We start from the raw sequence: 19,137 nt of genomic DNA, 5'->3' as shown, positions 1-19,137 counted from the left end.
TCGCTCTGTTCTATTACCCTGACGCACTTTGTGTGGTGTGATCTGCCTGCACTGCACGCAGAGCAAAACTTTTCACTGTACTGAGGCACATGTGGCAAGAATAAATCAAATCAAAATCAAACTAAGGCTGACCTTTACTACAAAGCGGTGACAGCACATGAATGAAAATGTTTTGCAACAATTGTGCAGGGTTTTGGTGAAACTGCAATTGAAATCCTGTCTACATATCCAGCAGGTTTCACCTTCGCTTTTGGATTCATTCCTTTCAGGGCCATAAGTAGAAGAAGCAAAGTTTCACGAGACTGGTGTCTGGGATGGTGAGGTGGGGGGCTTAATCTTCGTAGAGAAGCTCAACAAATTGGGTCGATATTTGCCAGAGTTTAGCAGAATGAGAGGTCATCTTATTGAGATGTGGGAGATTGTGGCTCAGTGGTTAGCACTGCTGCCTCAGCGCCAGAGACCGGGTTTGATTCCAGCCTTGGGCGACTGTCTGTGTGGAGTTTGCACATTCTGCCTGTGTCTGCATGGGTTTCCTCCGGGTGCTCCGGTTTCCTCCCACAGTCCAAAGATGTGCAGGGTAGATGGATTGGCCATGCTAAATCGCCCGTAGTGTCCAGGGATGTGTAGATTAGGTGGGTTACAGGGGGATGGGTCTGGGGTGGGATGCTCCGAGGGTCGGTGTGGACTTGTTGGGCCTAAGGGCCCGTTTCCACACTGTAGGGATTCTATGATTCTATTTAAGACTGAGAGCGACGAATTGCTTGTTTTCTTGGGGAATCGAGGGTGCGGGTGGAAAAGTTGAGTCCAGACCAGCCTTTCTCCTTTTGGCGAATGAATGGTCTGTAGTTCACAACAGAGCCGCGTCTGCAGTCTGAGTTCAGGGCCACTTGCCAAGGGCTGACCCGAGTCGAAAATGTCAAAACGCCTGAGCTCTGCTGACCGTTTTACAGCCAATTGCAGCTGTTGGTCTCCAGTTGAACCTTGCTGCAGAGTTCAATTCAATGCAGTAGCTGCTGCTTCAGGGATGAGACAGCAAACGTCTCGTTAATGATTCCTCATCTCGATTGCTTGTTTCCCCACCTTTGAAGACCTTCAGTGTTTCAACAAGCGATTATCTGACTCCCACCCCTTCTACCCTGGGTTTGTGGAGAGTTAGTAGTAGTCAGTCAACATTGAGGATGCCAAGATTGGCATCATCCTCCGAGAGAGAGAGAGACAAAGGGCTCCTTTTTGATCGCTTTAGCATCCCTGAGTTGAAGTCTACATTTGGTGAGAGCTGGTTTAAATCCGCTGTCACCTCCTGACCCCCTGCCCTATGTTGCCTAGTCAGAGCTCTTAGAAAACACAGTGAAATGAGACAAAGATCAACTGAACCCATTTGAAGGGAACATTCTCTGGTTGAATCCACACCTGGGGGATTCTGGGCTCTCGTTGGTCTGTCGTTTGAAATCTCCACCTTGCTCTGGCACTGACATCTCTGTCCATGGCCTGCTGCAGTGTCCCAGTGAAACCGAACATCAGCTTCAGGAGTGGTCGCCATCTCTCAGTTGGGTACTTGGCAGCCTTTCAGACTCAACACTGAGTTCCACACTTGTGGAGGATGATCTCTGCCTCCCGTCCCTGCCAAGATTTGTTTCCTTTGCTTTACTACTTCTATTCTTTCCTCTGTCAGACGGACTCACTGCTGCTTAATGCACACGTTCTCGTGCCAACCTCCACTTTCTTTGACTTCTTTCGTTCGGGTCTCCCGGACCATCCTTGTCCCTCACACCCCCTTCCTCAAAGCTGTGGTGTCTCTACAGTCGGCCAGCTCTGATGGACAGTCACAAACCTGAAACACGAAAGCTGGTTTCCATACCCACCACCGCAAACACTCTCGACAGCCTTTTCTGTGTCTGTTCTGATTCGAAGAACTGACATATTTGGTAGTTATTAGCTGGTAGAGGAATCTCCCTGTTTTCTATCGAATTTGGGCCAGCAGTAGACCTTTGCAAAGCTCTGTGGAGTTGTTGCTGCAGGAGCTGTTTGAAAGCTTGCTAAATTTGAGAGCACGCAAATAGGTCATGGAGACAACTGGCTGTCACTGATTTGATCTAAATCCTTGTGCAAACAGGCGAACAAACGTTGGATTAAATTTAATACCGACTGATGGGCAAATTGAGGACACGATATTTGACAACGGTGTGTGCTGAGCAGAATAGCAACAGGGACCTCTGTACAAAGCATTAACCGCTGTTAGTAAACTGTCTTGGGTGAGTGCTAAAAAACAACTGAAAGAGCTGTGGATGCTGCAGAGCAGAAATTGCTGTAAAATCTCAGCAGACCTAGCAGTTTCTGCGGGGAAATCAAGAGTTAATGCTTCAGGTCTGGTGACCCTTTGGCAGAACGGTTGGGTTAAAGTCTGTGAATTTAAATGTGAGAATTGGGGCAGCTGGATGGCTCAGTGGTTAGCACTGCTGCCTCACAGTGCCAGGGACCCAGGTTCACTTCCAGCCTCGGGCAACTGTCTGTGTGTTTGCACCTTGTCTGCGTGGCTTTCCAAAGACACACAGATTAGGATGGATTGGCCATGCTGAATTGGTCATAGAGCCCAGGGATGTGCAGGCTGGGTGGGAAATGCAGGGTTACAGGGATAGGTTAGGGGGATGCTGTTCAAATGGTCACTGTGGATCCCATGTAGCCCCAGTCTGTGTTTCCCTGCAGTCTGAAACAAAGCAAACAGCCATTCACCACAGTTCTCTTTTTGGCATCTTCTTCAGTCTATTAGCCACTTTTATACTCGGGCAGCCATGGACCTAATATTCCTGGTAATCCAAACATAATCGTTCTGATAATCCCTGCAATTTCCACCTCATCATGAGCAGTCTAGAACACACCTATGTGAACTCCTCTTCAGTCCTACCAACTTTGCGCACCCATCATTGATATTTACTCTTCCCCAGACCTCCTTTTCCTCTTGTAACTTAGATAAAAACAGATGGTTTGGCCATGATAACACTGCCCCTTTAAGAAGGGCAGAAGGGGAAAGTCAGAGATTCGCAGACCGGTTAACCTAACATCTGTGTTGGGGAAATTGTTGGAGTCTGTGATCAAACATGGATGAACTAGACACCTTGAACATTCTCCTTCAGTCAGGGAGTGCCAGCAAGGGTTCGTGACAGGTAGGTCATGCCTGACAAACATCATTGAATTTTGAAGGTAGTAGACTGGGGAATGTCTATGCATGTTGTTCATACGGACTTGCAGAAGGCATTTGCTGAAGTCCCACATGAGGGTGCTATGGACCAGACCGAATCCTGTCAAAATATATTAAGAAGATGGCCTAGACCCTAACATTTTCTTATTTTAAGAGTAAATGTAAGGTGTTGCGTTCCAGATGCAATGTGGTTGGTCAAACCACTCGATGTTAAACGAAACACAATTTATTCTAATACTATAGTTAAAATACAACAAAAGAAGGAACAAAGAAAACAATTGGCTGAGCTGTAATTCTAATGGAAAACTTAACAGAATAATAGACACAGTAACTATTACTAATTAACTGTTCCAATATAGTAACATCCCATAAACACATTCTTGGCAAAAGGCAAGTTCAGAAAAACAGATTGACTCACATGCAACTCCTGCAGCAGGAAGAGAACACCCAAACTTTTAGCTGTAACCGAGACAAGGAAAAAAATAGCTCCCACTTCCTCAAGACCTCAGCGGAAACCATGACGGAAAAACTAAGAAAATGAAAATTCTGGTTCTGTGAGAGCTTTACCCCACCAATCCAGGATGTTTCTGTTGTTCGAACTGTTTAAAAAAAACCGCAATTGGCCTCACAAGCTGTTTACGAGTTTTCAACAGACACCTCCTCACCTCTGTCTTAAAACCTCCCTCTTTTAAAAAAGAGCCTGGACAAAATAACCTCTTAGAGTCATAGCATCGTCGCGAGAGACTGTTAGCTAAAGTAGAAGCCCAGAGAATGGAAGGAATTGGTTGAGTGGCAGCCAACAGAAAGTAGGGATAACGGGGAGTTGCTCAAATTGGCAGGATGTGACCAGTGGTGTCCCACAAGGGCTTCAATTATTCACATTATTTATGAACGCCATGGATATGAGCACAGAAAGTCACAAATCCAAATTTGCTGATGACACAATGTTAGGCAGCAGTTGACAGTGTAGATAATAGCATCAAATTACAAAGGGATATTGACACATTCAGGGAATGGGCAAAACTGTGGCAGATGGAGTTCAATGTTGGCAAGGGTGACATTGTTCATTTTGGATGGATCAGAGTACTTTCTAGATAGTATGAAGTTAAATACATAGAGTGGTAGTGTCATACAGCATGGAAACAGACCCTTTGGTCCAACCAGTCCATACCAACCATAATCCAAAATGTAGCTAGTCTCACCTGCCTGCGCTTGGCCTATACCCCTCCAAATAGTTCTTATTCATGTACTTATCTAAATGTCTTTTAAACATTATACCTGCACCCGCATCTACCACTTCCTCTGGAAGTTCATTCCACACACGAACCTCTCTCTGTGTAAAAAATAAAAAATTGTCACTCAGGTCCTTTTTAACTCTTTCTCCTCTTACCTTAAAAATATGCCCCCCAGTTTAGGGTTCTTATGAAGATTTTGTAGCTCGGGTTGTGGATGAGATTGTTGGCTTGCTCGCCGAGCTGGCTGGTTATGATAGACGTTTCGTCGCCATGCTAGGTAACATCATCAGTGCGGCCTCCGATGAAGCGCTGTTGTTCTACTCCACTTGGAAGTTAATTTATGGCCTGGTCTGTTAATTTGGGTTGTGTCATTTTCGGTTCTGTTCTCTATAGGTTTGTATGTGGGGTCTAATTCCACATGTTTGTTGATCGCTTTCCAGTTGAAAACCAGGCCTCTAGGAATTCCTGTGCATGTCTGTGGTTGACTTGCGCTGGGATGGTTACGTTGTCCCAGTTAAATTGATGGCCTTCATTGTCTGGGTTAACTGAGATGAGGGAAGGTTCGTCGTGGCGTTTTGTTGCTAGCTGGTGTTCGTGTATCCTGATGGCTAGTTTCCTTCGGGTCTGGCTAATGTAATGTTTGTTGCAGTCATTGCAAGGTATTTTGTAAACTACGTTGGTCCTGCATGTCATGGGTATGGGGTCTTTGGTCCTTGCGAGTGTTTGGCATAGTGTGGCTGTGGATACCGGGGTGGAAATAATGCAGTGTTGTAGACCAAGTCCAGTTCTGTGAGCACACACAGGCAATGCAATGTATCTAGTGCCTTAGTCAGGCCAGCTCTTGAAGGGGGAAGGTTACAGCACAGATCCCTCCACTCCACCTCTGAATACTTGGCATCACTTTCACAGCTGCCACCAATATTACGGTGGAATCTGCATTTGCACTGTCCAGACCCCAACTGGATTCAGTTTGTTGCAAGATATTAGAGCGACAACTCAGAGTGTGTAGCGCCTGACAAGAACAAATTAAAACATCATCGACTGACGACAACTGAGAGCAACTTTCGACAGCAGCTTGCATCTTACAACAATACCTGACAAGTTACAGCATTAACTTAAAGCACCACCTTAGAACAGCAACAATCGAACAACTTGCACCATCTTACAACAACTTAAAACATCGATTTATAATAACAACTTGCAACAACACCTGACAAGAATAACTTTAAATAAAACTGCTTTCAAAGAACAGTGTAGGGCAAAAACAGTCATGAACACAGCCCACTCCATCACGCAAACCAGCCTTCTGCCCATTGATTCCATCTCATCTTCCTGCTGCCTCAGGAAAGCAGCCAACATAATCCAAGACCCCTCTCACCCTGGTTCTATTCTCTTCCACCCTCTTCCATAAGAAAGAAGATATAAAAATTTGAATATACGTACTAATAGATTCAAGAACAGCTTCTTCCCTGCTGTTATCAGATTTTTGAACGGATCTCTCAAATGTTAATTCTGATCCCTCTGTCCCTCTGCACCTTCTCTGCGGCTGTGACACTTTATTCTGCACTGTGTCCTGCTACCCTGATGCACCATGTGTGGTACGATCTGCCTGTATAGCCCGCAGAACAACGCTTTTCACTGTATCTCGGTACGTGTGGCAACAATAAATCAGACCAAACCAAATAGCTTGCAGCAACAGCAACGTACTGCACCTGAGAGCATCATCTGATGGTAGCAGCTCGCAACATCTTTCAACACGTTCAATAAAAACCTGCAGCAATGGTAACGTACAACAACAACTTGCAACAGGTCTCTGGGACAACATACTACCCGAACTGCTTTGAACCGCAGCTTTTATTTATGAAGCGCCTTGAACCAGATGCACTGGCTGAAGGCTCTGCCACATACGAGCATTGTAAAATGACAGACTACGCCGAGCTAGCTGGATCCGTTGACCAAAAGCTCAGTCTAAGAGATGTTTCCTGGAGTTTTTTTTTTATTGGAAGGAGGAAAGGGTGAGGCAGCGGATGAAAAATCTGACTGCAATTTATTTCTTCATTCACGGATTGGGGTCCATGAGGCGTGCCCGACAGACTGACATAGCTGCTTTGTCTACGCTTGCGACCACTGCTCCCTGCGCGTTGAAATACCTCAATAAGAACCCAAAGAACTGCTGGATGCTGGAAATCAGAAACAAAAACAGAAGTTGCTGGTAAAGCTCCGCAGGTCTGGCAGCATCCGTGGAAAGAAATCACAGTTAATGTTTCCAAGGAAGGGTCACTGGACCCCTCCAAAACGTTAACTCTGTTTTTCCTCCACAGATGGTTGCTAGACCTACTGAGCTTTTCCAGCAATTTCTGCTATTTGTCTTTGAAATAACTGTCCTGGGCTGAGACACTTGCACTGTTGCTGATGTTACTTCCCCATTATCCTGAAATGAGGCTTTTTAGCTCCTTACTGATTGTAACACTCCTTAACTTTCCATCTAACACAGTAGGTAACCAAACGCAGCTCTCTACTGCAATGTCTGAGACCTCTCTTTATTTCTCTGTCTCTCTCCATGTGCTCGTTCCAGACTGATGTCCTCTCCTTCACTAATGTCTCAGCGATGTATTCAGTTCTGTCAATGTGAGTTACACCATCTCCTGTGAGCATTGTCACGTCCCATCAAGATAAACGCTGTTCTCGATCTCCTCCGAAATCTCCGGTGACCTCAGCCAAAAGCAGCAGGACGGATGTGAGGAAGACTTCTGCGAAGCTGCCCAAGTGTTTGTGACACAATCACTTTGCTCAATCTGTAGAAAGTCCACTGACGTTTGTTTCTTTCGAAATGGGTGCAGCGTCCTTGCCAGCATTGGCAGCTGTCGACACCGTACTTAACATATTGTGGCAATAGCCTTGTCTGCATGGCACCATTGACTCTACTGCCTGGTTCAAAAGGTCAGGGCTCTGCTTGCTTTCCAGTTGCCTCATCCATTTCTCTCACACAGCGTTTACTGCACTCTGGTTCAGGAGGGTCTTGACACTGCCTGCCCGCTGTAGGGGGCTCTGATTCATGCACATCTCTGGCAATTTGGAGATGAGCATTCTGTCGTAGGATCCTTACAGCGGGGAAGCAGGCCATTGGCCCATCCACACACCAATCAACCAGAGAGTATCCCGCACCCTTACCCTGTCCCTGCATTTCCCCATAGCTAATCCACCCACTAGGCAGCTATTCAGCACAGCCAATCCACTTTATCTACACATCTTTGGACCGTGGGAGGAAACCGGAGCAAACCCGCACAGACACGGGGAGACTGTGCAAACTGCACACAGACGGTCGCCCAAGGCTGGAATCGAACCCGGGTCCCTGGTGCTGTGAGGCAGCACTGCTAACCACTGAGCCACCATGCCACTTATTAATTGGTGAGGTTCGGTGGTGAAGTGGGAGACGACAGGCAAGATGGTAGAGTTCAGACTAGTTGTGATCTTGCACAATGATGGAACAGGCTCAAGGGGATGAGTGGTCTGTCATAGCACATTGTTCAAGGTTTGGAAAGTGCTGCCCAAGGAGCATCTTGTAGATATTGCTACTAAGCATCGGTGGTGGAGGGAGTGGATGTGGTGCCAATCAAGCGGGGGCTGCTTTGTCCTGGGTGGCATCGAGCTTCTCGAGTGTTGTTGGAGCTGCCTCCATCCAGGGCAAGTGGGGAGTATTCCATCCCACTCCCGACTTGTGCCTTGTTGTTGATGGTGGACCGGCTTTTGGAAGACAGGAGGGGAGTTAACACGATGTTCGGAAGGAACGCTGTAGGAAAAATAGTGAGAATGATGATTGAAGTGGAAGGTGTCGACTTGCAACAAGTTGATAGATTTGCATGTTTCGGGAGAATATCAACAGAAGACGTTTGATGTGACGCAGAAGTTAGAACGAGGATAGAGATAGCCAGAGGAATGTTGGGAAGGCAAAGGATATCTGAGCAAGAGGTATGTTCAAGCTTTTCACAAGGAAGACCCAATGAGATACTCCACATCTATTCCCATGTCTGCCTCAGAATCTGACAATTAGAGAGGACAACTGCGGAGGAAAGTCATGGTCTTTGAGAATGTGGAAGATGAGACTCAGTGAGAATGTGAAATGCTTCTTGTTTTCAAATCTTTCCAGGGCCTCACCACCCCTTCCCTTTCTCTGTAATCTCCTCCAACCCCACAGCTGTCCCAAATAGGAACAGGAGGAGGTCATTCAGCCCATCTGCTATTCAGCTGGTGCCTTTTACCCACCCGATCACCATAATAGGGTAATCAGAAATAAATCAACTTCAACCTTAAACGTACTCAAAGACTGAGCTTTCACAGCCTTTATTGGTCAGTGCATTGACTGTAGGAGTTGGGAGGTCATGTTGCAGCTGTACTGTACATTGGTCAGGTCGCTTTTGGAGTACAGCATTTAGTCTGGTCTCCCTGCTATAGGAAGGATGTTGTGAAACTTGAAAGGGTTCAGAAGAGATTTACAAGGATGCTGCTAGGTTTGGAGGGTTTGAGCTATAGGGAGACTATTTTCCCTGGAGCGTCGGAGACTGAGGGGTGACCTTATAGAGGTTTATAAAATCGTGAGGGGAATGGATAAGGTGAATAGTCAAGGTCTTTTTCCCCAGGGTAGGGGAGTCCAAAACTAGAGGGCGTAGGTTTAAGATGAGAGGAGAAGGATTTAAAAGGGACCTAAGGGGCAACTTTTTCATGCAGAGGGTGGTCTGTGTGTGGAATGAGCTGCCAGAGGAAGTGGTAGAGGCTGGTGCAGTTACAACATTTAAAAGGCATCTGGATGGGAATATGAATAGGAAGGGTTTAGAGGGATATGGGCCAAATGCTGGCAAATGGGACTAGATTAATTAAGGATATCTGGTCAGCATGGACGAGTTGGACCAAAGGGGCTGTTTCCTGGCTGTACAGCTCTACGACACCTTGGTCCCTTTGTACATGCACACTGTCCAACCTCCCAACCTTGTAGAAATACTCTGTACAGCTGTTCCTCTTACCAAAGTGGATAACCTCTCATTTTCCACATCGATCGTGTTCTTACCCATTCGCTAAGCCTGTGACAAAACCTCCAGAAGCCACTTTCCAGTTTCCTTACAACACACACTCCCACTTTGCTTTGCATCATCTGCAAAATTTGGAAATATTACATTTGATGCCTGTAGTGTTTGTAACGAGGTCAGCCATGAGTTCCCTGATTGGGGCTGTTAATCTAGTTCCAATCAGGGAACCCTGGCTGACAGATATAAACAGGAGTGTCAGAGAATCTGTTCACTCTAAGAGCTGGCTCTGAGGGAGCTGGATCAGTATCAAGGACTCCCCACGTGTAAATAAAGGGTGACTTGGTGATGAGATACTGGCCTTTCCAGTTATTTCAACACCCGTGTCATGTTTTGGCTGTATCTCTTTTCTTTGAAATACACAAATTATAATTAAAAGTTCAGTCTGTCCAGAGGTAAGTGTGGTCTGTTAAGACTGAGATTGTTGGATTTCCAATGATTCAAAGGGTTTTGGAACGTTGCCGGAGGGTGGAAATCGAGACAGCAGATCAGGCTGGAGAAGGTCTATCCTTCCTCCAATTTCTCGTGACTCTTGTGATCTTCTGCTCACTGTCGGGGCTAACATCGGAAGAGTTGGTGCCTAGTAGTGTTGTTGCACAAATCAGAAAGTGGAGCAGTGAAATTGTTCGAGAAACAGAAGTGTGTTTTGACAACTTTGCACTCCGTGTTGAAATTGCAAAGTGATGAAACTACATCACTAATATTGTGTAACATGCAACAGCTGGTTAGGTGTCAGAAGAAATGATATGGTGTAATAATCACCGTTGTTAAAACAGTTTCTTTTTTAAAATGTTTCTCACTCTCCTGCAAATCCCTACCTCCCTGTCCTGCAGTCTGTGACCTTTCGTGGTTTGCATACTGGGCTCGAGACATTAACATTGTCCACTGATGCTAATCAGTGCTTGCTGAAGTTATCCAGGTTAGACCTGTGATCTTTCATCTACAGAGGTCAAAACAATTTTGTTTTACTCTTCGCGCCATTCTTGCAAGTTGGTGGGGGAAAAGGCTACTTTTTTTTTATTTTCAGGTGTTACTTAATGGTTTTCAGGAGCTCCTTTCTCATCATCTCCTTTATTCAGTCATGCGGTAAAAATACCGTGTTAAATGTCTTCCATCTTCAAGTAGATAAGAAAACACAAAAGTCACTCACTGAAGACTTCTCCTACCAGCTAGTCAGTCTTAAACCAGGGATTAATCAGACCACATATGTCAGTGGTGCACTGCAAAATAAGTTTGCAAAGTAATGCCTTTATTTGTCAATGTTATTTTCACACCAGGACAGAGAAACTATCCAGTAATCACGGTTTTGATTGAAACAAAAGCTTGTGTTCTGACCACAACTTGATATTTGTCGTAACATCTTGAATTGCCCAAAAGAATTGCCATAGAGGGAGCACAGCGGAGGTTCACTCAGTGATGCTGAGGTTGGCAGGAGTGTCCCACTCACAGGAGTTTCAAAGGATGAGAGAGGATTTGATTGAAGTGTACAAAATTCGAACAGGGTTGGACAGACTAGATGCAGGGAGAATGTTTCCCCCTAGTTGGGGGACATTTAGAAACTGGGGGGACAGGATGCAGGGTAGGACTGAGATGCAGAAATATTTCTTCACTCAGAGGATACAGTCAACCATTGGAATTCTCTCCCACGGAAGGTTGTGGAGGCCAAGTGTGAGGTGTTGCACGTTGGAAAGGCAAACCAGGGCAGGACATAACGGTAGGGTCCTACGGAGTGTTGCTCAACAAAGAGACCTTGGGATGCAGCTTCAGAGTTCCCTGAAAGTGGAGTCGCAGGGAGACAGGGTAGTAAAGAACACGTTTGGCACACTTGCCTGGTCAGTGCAGTGAGTATAGGAACAAAAACAAAGTTGCTGGAAAAGCTCAGCAGGTCTAGCAGCATCTGTGAAGGAAAAAAAGAGTTAACTTTTCGGGTCCAGTGACCCTTCCTCAGTATAGGATTGGGAGGTCATGTTGCGGCTATACATGACAGTGGTGAGGCCACTTTCGGAATACTGCATACAATATTCTGATCTCCCTGCGAGAGGAAGAATGTTGTTAAACGTGTATGGGTTCAGAAAAGATTTACAAGGATATTGCCGGGGTTGGAGGGTTTGAGCTGTAGGGAGAGGTGGAATAGGCTGAGGTTATTCTTCCTGGAGCGTCGAAGGCTGAGGCTTGACCTTATTGAGGTTTATAAGATCATGAGGGGGCATGGATAGGACAAATTGTCAAGGTCTTTTTCCCAGGGGAGAAAGGTCCAAAACTAGAGGGCATAGCTTTAAGAGGAGAAGGGAAAGGAATAAAAGGGACCTGAGTGGCAACTTTTTCACGCAGAGGGTGGTGCGTGTATGGAACGAGCTGCCAGAGGAAAGTGGTGGAGGCTGGTACAATTACAACATTTAAAAAGGCATCTGGATGAGTGCATGAATAGGAAGGGTTTAGAGGGATATGGGCCAAACGCTGGCAAATGGGACTAGATTAGGATATCTGGACCAAAGGGTCTGCTGTACAACTCTCCGACTCTAAGTCATTACATATATTCCAGAAATAGACAGAAACATTTTTAGATTTTATAGGTACCAAGGGAATTGAGAAAAAAAATAGGAGTATGACATTGAGATAGAGGATCAGCCATGATTATATTACATGATAGAGTAGGCTCGAGGGGCTGAATGGCCTACTCCTGTTCTGCTATTCCAAACTTGTTGGATGAAAATACTTGACATCCCTTTGAAATTTGTGCCCCGCTCGTGTACTTAGTGGCCAATATACAGAGTAAGAAATGGTACAGATGCAAGCCCATTCAGTGCGTCAAGTTCGTCCAGAGACGAATCCAGTCAGTCCCGTTGACCCGCGCTCTCCCTGTCGCCTGGTGCACATCCCATTTCCTTTCGAAATTGTTCATTGCCCCTGCTTCCTTTGCCCTCATAAGCAGAGAGCGTCAGCTCATTAGCACTGGCTACAGGGAAATACGCTAGCCAAGGTGGTGAAACACAGAGCTCTATTCGACTAGACGGGGCCTCGTAGGTGGGATCAATTCCGTCCTCAGCCTTCTGCCCATTAGGATTTGACAGGAAATTGGAACGGAATGCTTCCGTTCAAACAGAACGACCTAACTGTGGGGGGAGTCCCGTTAAACTGAAGAAAGAGTAAAGCATTGAGAAACCGTCCAGGGCAACTGGGACCATTCTGCTCCATTTTATAACCGATCACATGCACTTAATTTGGACTACGTCCAGTCTCAAAGCAAGTCAGATCGGAAAATAATATCTGGAACTAGAATTAGGTTTTATTGTCACGTGTAATCAAAGGCAGGAGTACAGTGAAAAGTGTACAAAGCTGCCCTTCCCAATGCCAATTTGGGTACAAAGGTTCCTCGGTGCAAAATCTTTGGTTCAAGAACAGAAAAATAAAGAAATAAATTAAAACGTTCAATACTAGAGTCCTTCTTAAGCTATAGCCCTGCAGATGGACCATGCTGGGCTTTCCCCATGTGGGCTCGTTCTCTTCCAGCACCGGGCAGCCTTTCACCCGCGCCAGGCTAACGCTCACCTGCGTTCGCCAAGCTTCACCACCGACTCCCATCTAGGATCGCCAGGCTTCGACAGCAATGACCATTACTAACAAGCGAGAATCTGACCATCGCCCCCTTGATGTTCAGTGGCATGACCATCACTGAGTGCTCCATTATCAGCATCCTGGGGGTTAACACTGTCCAGAAACTGAATAGGACAGGCCATATGAATACAGTGGCTGCAACAGCGGGTCAGAAATTGGGAATTCTGTGGCGAGTAACTCACCTCCTGACTCCCAAAAGCCTGTCCACCATCAACAAGGCACAAGTCAGGAGTGTGATGGAATACTGCCCACTTGCCTGGATGGGGGCAGCTCCAACAACACTCAAGAATCTTGACACCACTCAGGACAAAGCAGCCCCCTTGACTGGCACCACATCTCGATAAATCCACCCCTTCCACCACCGATGAACAGTCACAGCAATGTGTACCTTCTACAAGATTTACTCACCAAAGCTCCTTAGGCAGCTCCTTCCAAATCGATGACCTCCATAACCTAAAAGGACATGGGCATGAAGAAGGCATTTAGCATGCTGGCCTTCATCACTCAAGACATTGAGTATAGGAGTTGGGACATTATGTTACAGTTGTATAAGTCGTTGGTGAGGCCACACTTGGAGTATTGTGTACAATTTTGTTCACCCTGTGATAGGAAAGATATAGTTAAACTGGAAAGTGTGCAAAGGAGATTTACGAGGATGTTGCCAGGACTAGTAGGCCTAAGTTAGAGGGAGAGGTTGGACAGGATAGGACTTCATTCCTTGGAACATAGGAGAATGAGGGGTGACCTTATTGAGGTGTATAAAATCATGAGGGGCATAGACAGGATGAATGCATATCATCTTTTTCCCAGGGATAGGGAATTGAAAACTAGAGGGCATAGGTTTAAGGTGAGAGGGGATAGATTGAAGAAGGACCTGAGGGGCAACTTCTTCACGCAGAAAGTGGTGCATACATGGAATGGGCTGCCAGAGAAAGTGGTTGAGGCAGGTACAATAGCAACATTTAAAAAACATTTGGATACATACATGGATGGGAATGGGTTAGAGGAATATGGACAAAATGTGGGCAATTGTGACTAGCTGAGTGGGCACCATGGTCAGCATGGACCAGTTTGGGCCGAAGAGCCTGTTTCCATGCTGTATGACGCTATGGGCAGCAGATACATGGAAACACCAAGATCCCCTCCAAGCCACTCACCATCCCTGACTTGGAAGTATATCGGCCGTTCCTTTAGTGTCACTGGGTCAAAATCCTGGAACTCCCCCCCTAATGGCACTGTGTGGGTGTTCCTACAGCACACAGACTGAAGTGATTCATATAGACAATTCATACCAGCTTTTCAAGGGGCAATTGGGGATGAGCCAATGATACCCAAATCCTATGACTGAAGATGAAAAATCTCCCAATCTCAGTTCACGGTGGGGGGGAGAATGAGTTATTTGTCCAGCAACTGGGGGAGCAAAGGGATGGCTTCTACACTGCAGTCGTTTGATGGTGTTGGGAATATGATGTGATGTAGTGAGAAGCCATTTTGGAATCCCGTCCAAAGAAAGTTTTGTTCACAGTGCACGTTTCTACTCAGATCAGATAAGGCCTGGCTATGATGGTTAAAAATCTGATCTGCTACAGAGCATTAGCCTGTTTTCTCGGTCATGGCGTTCTTGGACCTGGGCCACTTTGGCTTGAAGGACTTGGCAGTGTTGAAGAGAGTCTCCAAAATGGCTGCCCGAGTTGTCCCCGTTCGAACTCCCTTGTGGGCCAATGTGTTTCACCAACACTTTGTTGAGGTTCCAAAACTCAAGGAAGACCATAAGATGCAGGAGCAGCAGTAGGCCATTCAGCCCATTGAGTTATATACGTAATGACCCAGCCTTGAGAGCCTTCTGGGGTGTAGAATTCCACAGATTCGCAACCTCAGATAAAAGAAACTCCTCATCTCTGTCTTAAAAGGGCGATCCCTTATTCTGAGTTTCTGCCCTGCAGTCCTAGACTGTCCCACAAGCGGAAACAACCTCTCCACATCTAACCTGTCAAATCCCACAAGAATCTTGTATGTTTCAATAAGGTCCCCTCTCAATCTTCTGAACTCTAATGAATACAGGACCAACCTATTTAACTTCTCCTCAGGAGACAGTCCCTCCAGACATGGGATCAGCCGAGTGAACCTTCTCCAATAGCAGTCTATCTATCCTCAGATAAGGGGCCCAAGACTGTTCACACTATTCCAACTGACTAATGCCTCGTACGGGTTTTAGCAAAACCTCCCAACTTTTAAACTCCATTCCCTTTTGAATTAAAGGCCGACACACTATTTACCTTCTCCTTCACTGACTGAGCTTGGATGCTGGCTGGCTTTTTGAGATTTCTGCACAGGGACAATTTGTTGAAAGTAAATGGCCACACCGAATGGACGTCAGAGCCAATCGCCCCACTGGAGCAGAAAGTCCCAATCATGGCTGAAAGCAGCTTCTTGTTGCAAATTAAAATTCGAAAGAAAGGTCCAGTGCCCGGAACCAGGGATCTGATTTGAACCACCTAAGATCAGCAGATGACTGATGGCAAACCAGAACCCTACATGTTGGAGCAGGTCGAATGGCCTCCTCCTGCTCCTGTTTATTGTGCTCTTCACGTTCTTACCTCAAGCGAGACACCCTGCTATTTGACTCGCAACCTCCTGATGAGGCTGCTGAGTGTATCCTTGCAGGGGTCTCCTGTGCTCCTTCCTTGCACTGAGCTGGTAGCTTTCCCTTTTGCTGTTGAAGAGTTGGCGACGTCACAGAATGATTCTAGCCCGGGAGACCATTCGGCCCACTATGTCCGTGCTGGTCTTTCCAAAGGAACAATACGTCCCTATCTTCTCCCGATCACTGACAATGAGCCAGTTCTCTCTTGAACAGTTGATAGTGTCTCGCCACCCTGTGGGGCAGCCTGTTCCGGATCTGAAGCTCTCGCTGTCTGTAAATATTTCTCCTCGTGTTGCCACTGCTTCAGGCACCAGTCTCCACAAATCAGTGTCGTCTCGTGTTTCGAACCTGCTAGCTGTGGGAACAGCTCCGCCTTGGCCATTCTGTCCAGATCCCTCATAACTTTGAACCCACTGCAGTCTCTCTGTCATAACAAGGTGTAGAACTGGATGAACACAGCAGGCCAAGCAGCATCATAGGAGCAGGAAGGCTGATGTTTCGGGCCTAGACCCTTCTTCAGAAATGGGGGAGGGGAAGGGGGTTCTGAAATAAATAGGGAGAGAGGGGGAGGCGGATAGAAGATGGATAGAGGAGAAGATAGGTGGAGAGGAGACAGACAGGTCAAAGAGGCAGGGATGGAGCCAGTAAAGGTGAGTGTAGGTGGGGAGGTAGGGAGGGGATAGGTCAGTCCAGGGAGGACGGACAGGTCAAGGGGGCAGTCTCTCTGTGACTGTTTTGTCCCATCCTACTGCAATCTCAGTGTAAACCTTTGAATTGAATTGAATTAGCTTTTTATACTCAAGACGAGTGCAGTGCAAAGTTTACACGTCGCCACATTACTGCGCTATCTTAGGTATAAAGCTACCGAGGTAGGGGTACTTAAGAACAAATTCTTAGGGAAAAAAATTACGGAAATAAAGAGCTCAGAATGACAGTCTTTCCAACCCAGTCCACACTGGCACCTAGCCTCCAGTAACTGCAGGTCACTGTTGCCTGTGCCAGATGGGCCAATGTAAGAGTCACCACACTGTAGGTGCCATCTCTTTGCTGCTGGGCCTGCCTCACTGACACTGCTGAACCTACACCCTCACCCCACAACCAGAAGGCCCTGCTCTGGGCCTACTGGGACCGCAGTTCCTGGCTCCACTGCTGCCTCGATGGAATCTCTGCTCTGGGCATAACACGCTGCCTCTAATCGCCGGGAGAATCCGCGTCTGCAACTGCACAAGAGGCCCGCTCTTGCTGCTGATACTGAGCGGCTCAGTGGTTAGCACTGCTGCCTCACAGTGCCAGGGACCTGGGTTCAATTCCAGCCTTGGGCAATAATCTATGTGGAGTGTGCATGTTCTCCCCTGTGTCTGTGTGGGTTTCCTCTAAGTGCTCTGGTTTCCTCCCACTGTCCAAAGGTGTGCAGGCTAGTGTGGATTGGCCATACTAAATTGCTCCATAGTGTCTAGGGACATGTAGGTTAGGTGGAAATGCAAGGCTACAGAGATAAGATAGGTGTGTGAGATTGGGTGGGATGCTCTTCCAGGAGTCAGTGTGGATTCTTTATATTTATATATCATGCTTGTCACCACCTCAGAGAATTCTGATAAATTTCTCAGGAATGATTTCCCATTGAGGAAATCACGTTTACTCAGCTTGGTCTGGGTGGGATGCTCTATGGGTTGATGTGGACTTGTTGGGCCAAATGGCCTGTTTCCACACTGTCGGGATTCTATGATTGGACAGAAAAGAAGAAGAAAGAGAGCAAAGAAAAAGAGCAGAGAAAGGGAAAGCAGATGGAAGTGGATGAGCCACAGGCAAGAGTGCACACACAGCCCTGCTTTCCGCTACCATCTTGAATGGCATCTATTTTGTCCCAGTTTATATCACACTGCAATCTCAGTTTAAGTATTTGGTTTTCAGAAAAGGGGCTGAATTATGAGTCTGAAATGCTGGTGAGAGCCCCTGGAATGAATTAGAATTGAAAATATCGTTCACAGCTCTGTTCGAAGTCCCATTGTCACAGAAGTTGGTTAATTTGGCTTGTTGTGCAACGCGTCAATACATTTTGGGGAAGAGGTTTGAAGTGAAAATTTTTCTAACTTGATGCATGCTGTGTTGAACCAAGGAACCGCGATGACCTTGGTGACAGGTCAAGACAAGGTCGTCGCAAGGAGATATAGTTTCCTCACTGGGGGAGTCTAGGGCCAGAATCACAGAGGAATCTCAGTGGTGTTGTGGCGGAGCAGGAGGCCATTCGGCCCACTGTGTCTGTTCTGGCTTATTAAATGAGCATTATTACCTCGTGACCACCTCCTGCCTTCTCTCCAAATCCTTTCCCATTATTTTTATCTGGATAACCAATGAATACCCCCCCCGAACGAACCAGCACATTCCCAGGCAGTACTTTCTGAAGCCAGACTATCCACTGGCTGAATCCTTTCTCACTCCCATCGCCTTCGCTTCGTTTCCACATCGCCTCGCGAGCGGGAACAAATTCCTCCCGGTCTACCCTCGTGATTTCGAAAACCTCTTGTCGGATTTTCTCCTCAAGGAGGATCTGAGGGGTCTAATCTCAGAATGAGGCGTTGCCCAAGAAGGCAGAGAGGAGAAGGAATTTCTCAGAGGGTCGTGTCATGGTAGGCACAGGCCGGGGACCTTGCAGCAGTCCTGGAGCTGGGTTTGGTTAATGAAGATGACACTCTATTTAATGACACTCTATTTATTCCTCACTGTACCTCAAAATGGCGTCGGATTGTGGCAACAGAATACTTTTCACCATACCTCCCCAGATATATGTGACAATAAATCTTTACCTGAGAGAGGCTGCCTCGTTAAGTTCATTCACTGCTGAGATTTTTCATCAGGAAGGGGAATCAGGGGTTATGGAGAAAAGTGGGAGTTGAGGATAATCAGATCAGCCGTGATCTGAGGTGAATAGATGGGCTGAATGGCCTAATTCTGCTCCTTTACGTTCTGATGGAAGAGTTGTGGTTTACAGGCAATGGGACTCGCAGATTGTGAAGGGGATGAATGAGAGATAGCCGAGGAGGATCAGTGAATGCTTTCCACTGCAGGGATGCTGTGAGGCTCGGACACGGTCCGGTGGTGGGGGAGGGAAGAGAAGGCGGGGACAGGGATAGGGACAGGGGACTGGTCATTGCAGAGGAGGGGCTGGCTGCAGCTGCAAGCTGTGTCAGAGCAGCCGGAGCTCCGGTAGTCTGCTGTCTGCCTGAGACTCAGAGAGAGCGAGGAGCTGGGAGCTGTACTCCATTCCAGCAAGGTTTGTTCCGAGCGATGTGTCTACTTGATAGAGCAGCTTGTGGCTGTGCTAGACGCAAAGGCTGGGGATTTACTGCGGCAATGTTTCACTGTCTGCTT

At 46.8% G+C, this 19,137-nt stretch overlaps 1 protein-coding gene across 1 annotated transcript in view; it reads left to right on the top strand.

The window, feature by feature from the left end:
- Positions 1 to 18,983: 18,983 nt before the first annotated feature.
- The window catches only part of LOC125487324 (protein phosphatase 1 regulatory subunit 3C-like), a 24,692-nt gene continuing 24,538 nt past the window's right edge, over positions 18,984 to 19,137 (top strand). Inside the window, exon 1 of the mRNA XM_048618460.1 lies at positions 18,984 to 19,039. The gene's annotated coding sequence lies outside the window, so the exon portion shown is untranslated. The remainder of the gene's footprint in view (positions 19,040 to 19,137) is intronic.

Source organism: Rhincodon typus, chromosome 40 (genome assembly GCF_021869965.1).
Source record: "Rhincodon typus isolate 14 chromosome 40, sRhiTyp1.1, whole genome shotgun sequence".
NCBI classification, from domain to species: Eukaryota; Metazoa; Chordata; class Chondrichthyes; order Orectolobiformes; family Rhincodontidae; genus Rhincodon; species Rhincodon typus.
The sequence above is the reverse complement of the archived record's forward strand: the minus strand, read 5'-3'. Positions and strand labels throughout refer to the sequence as shown.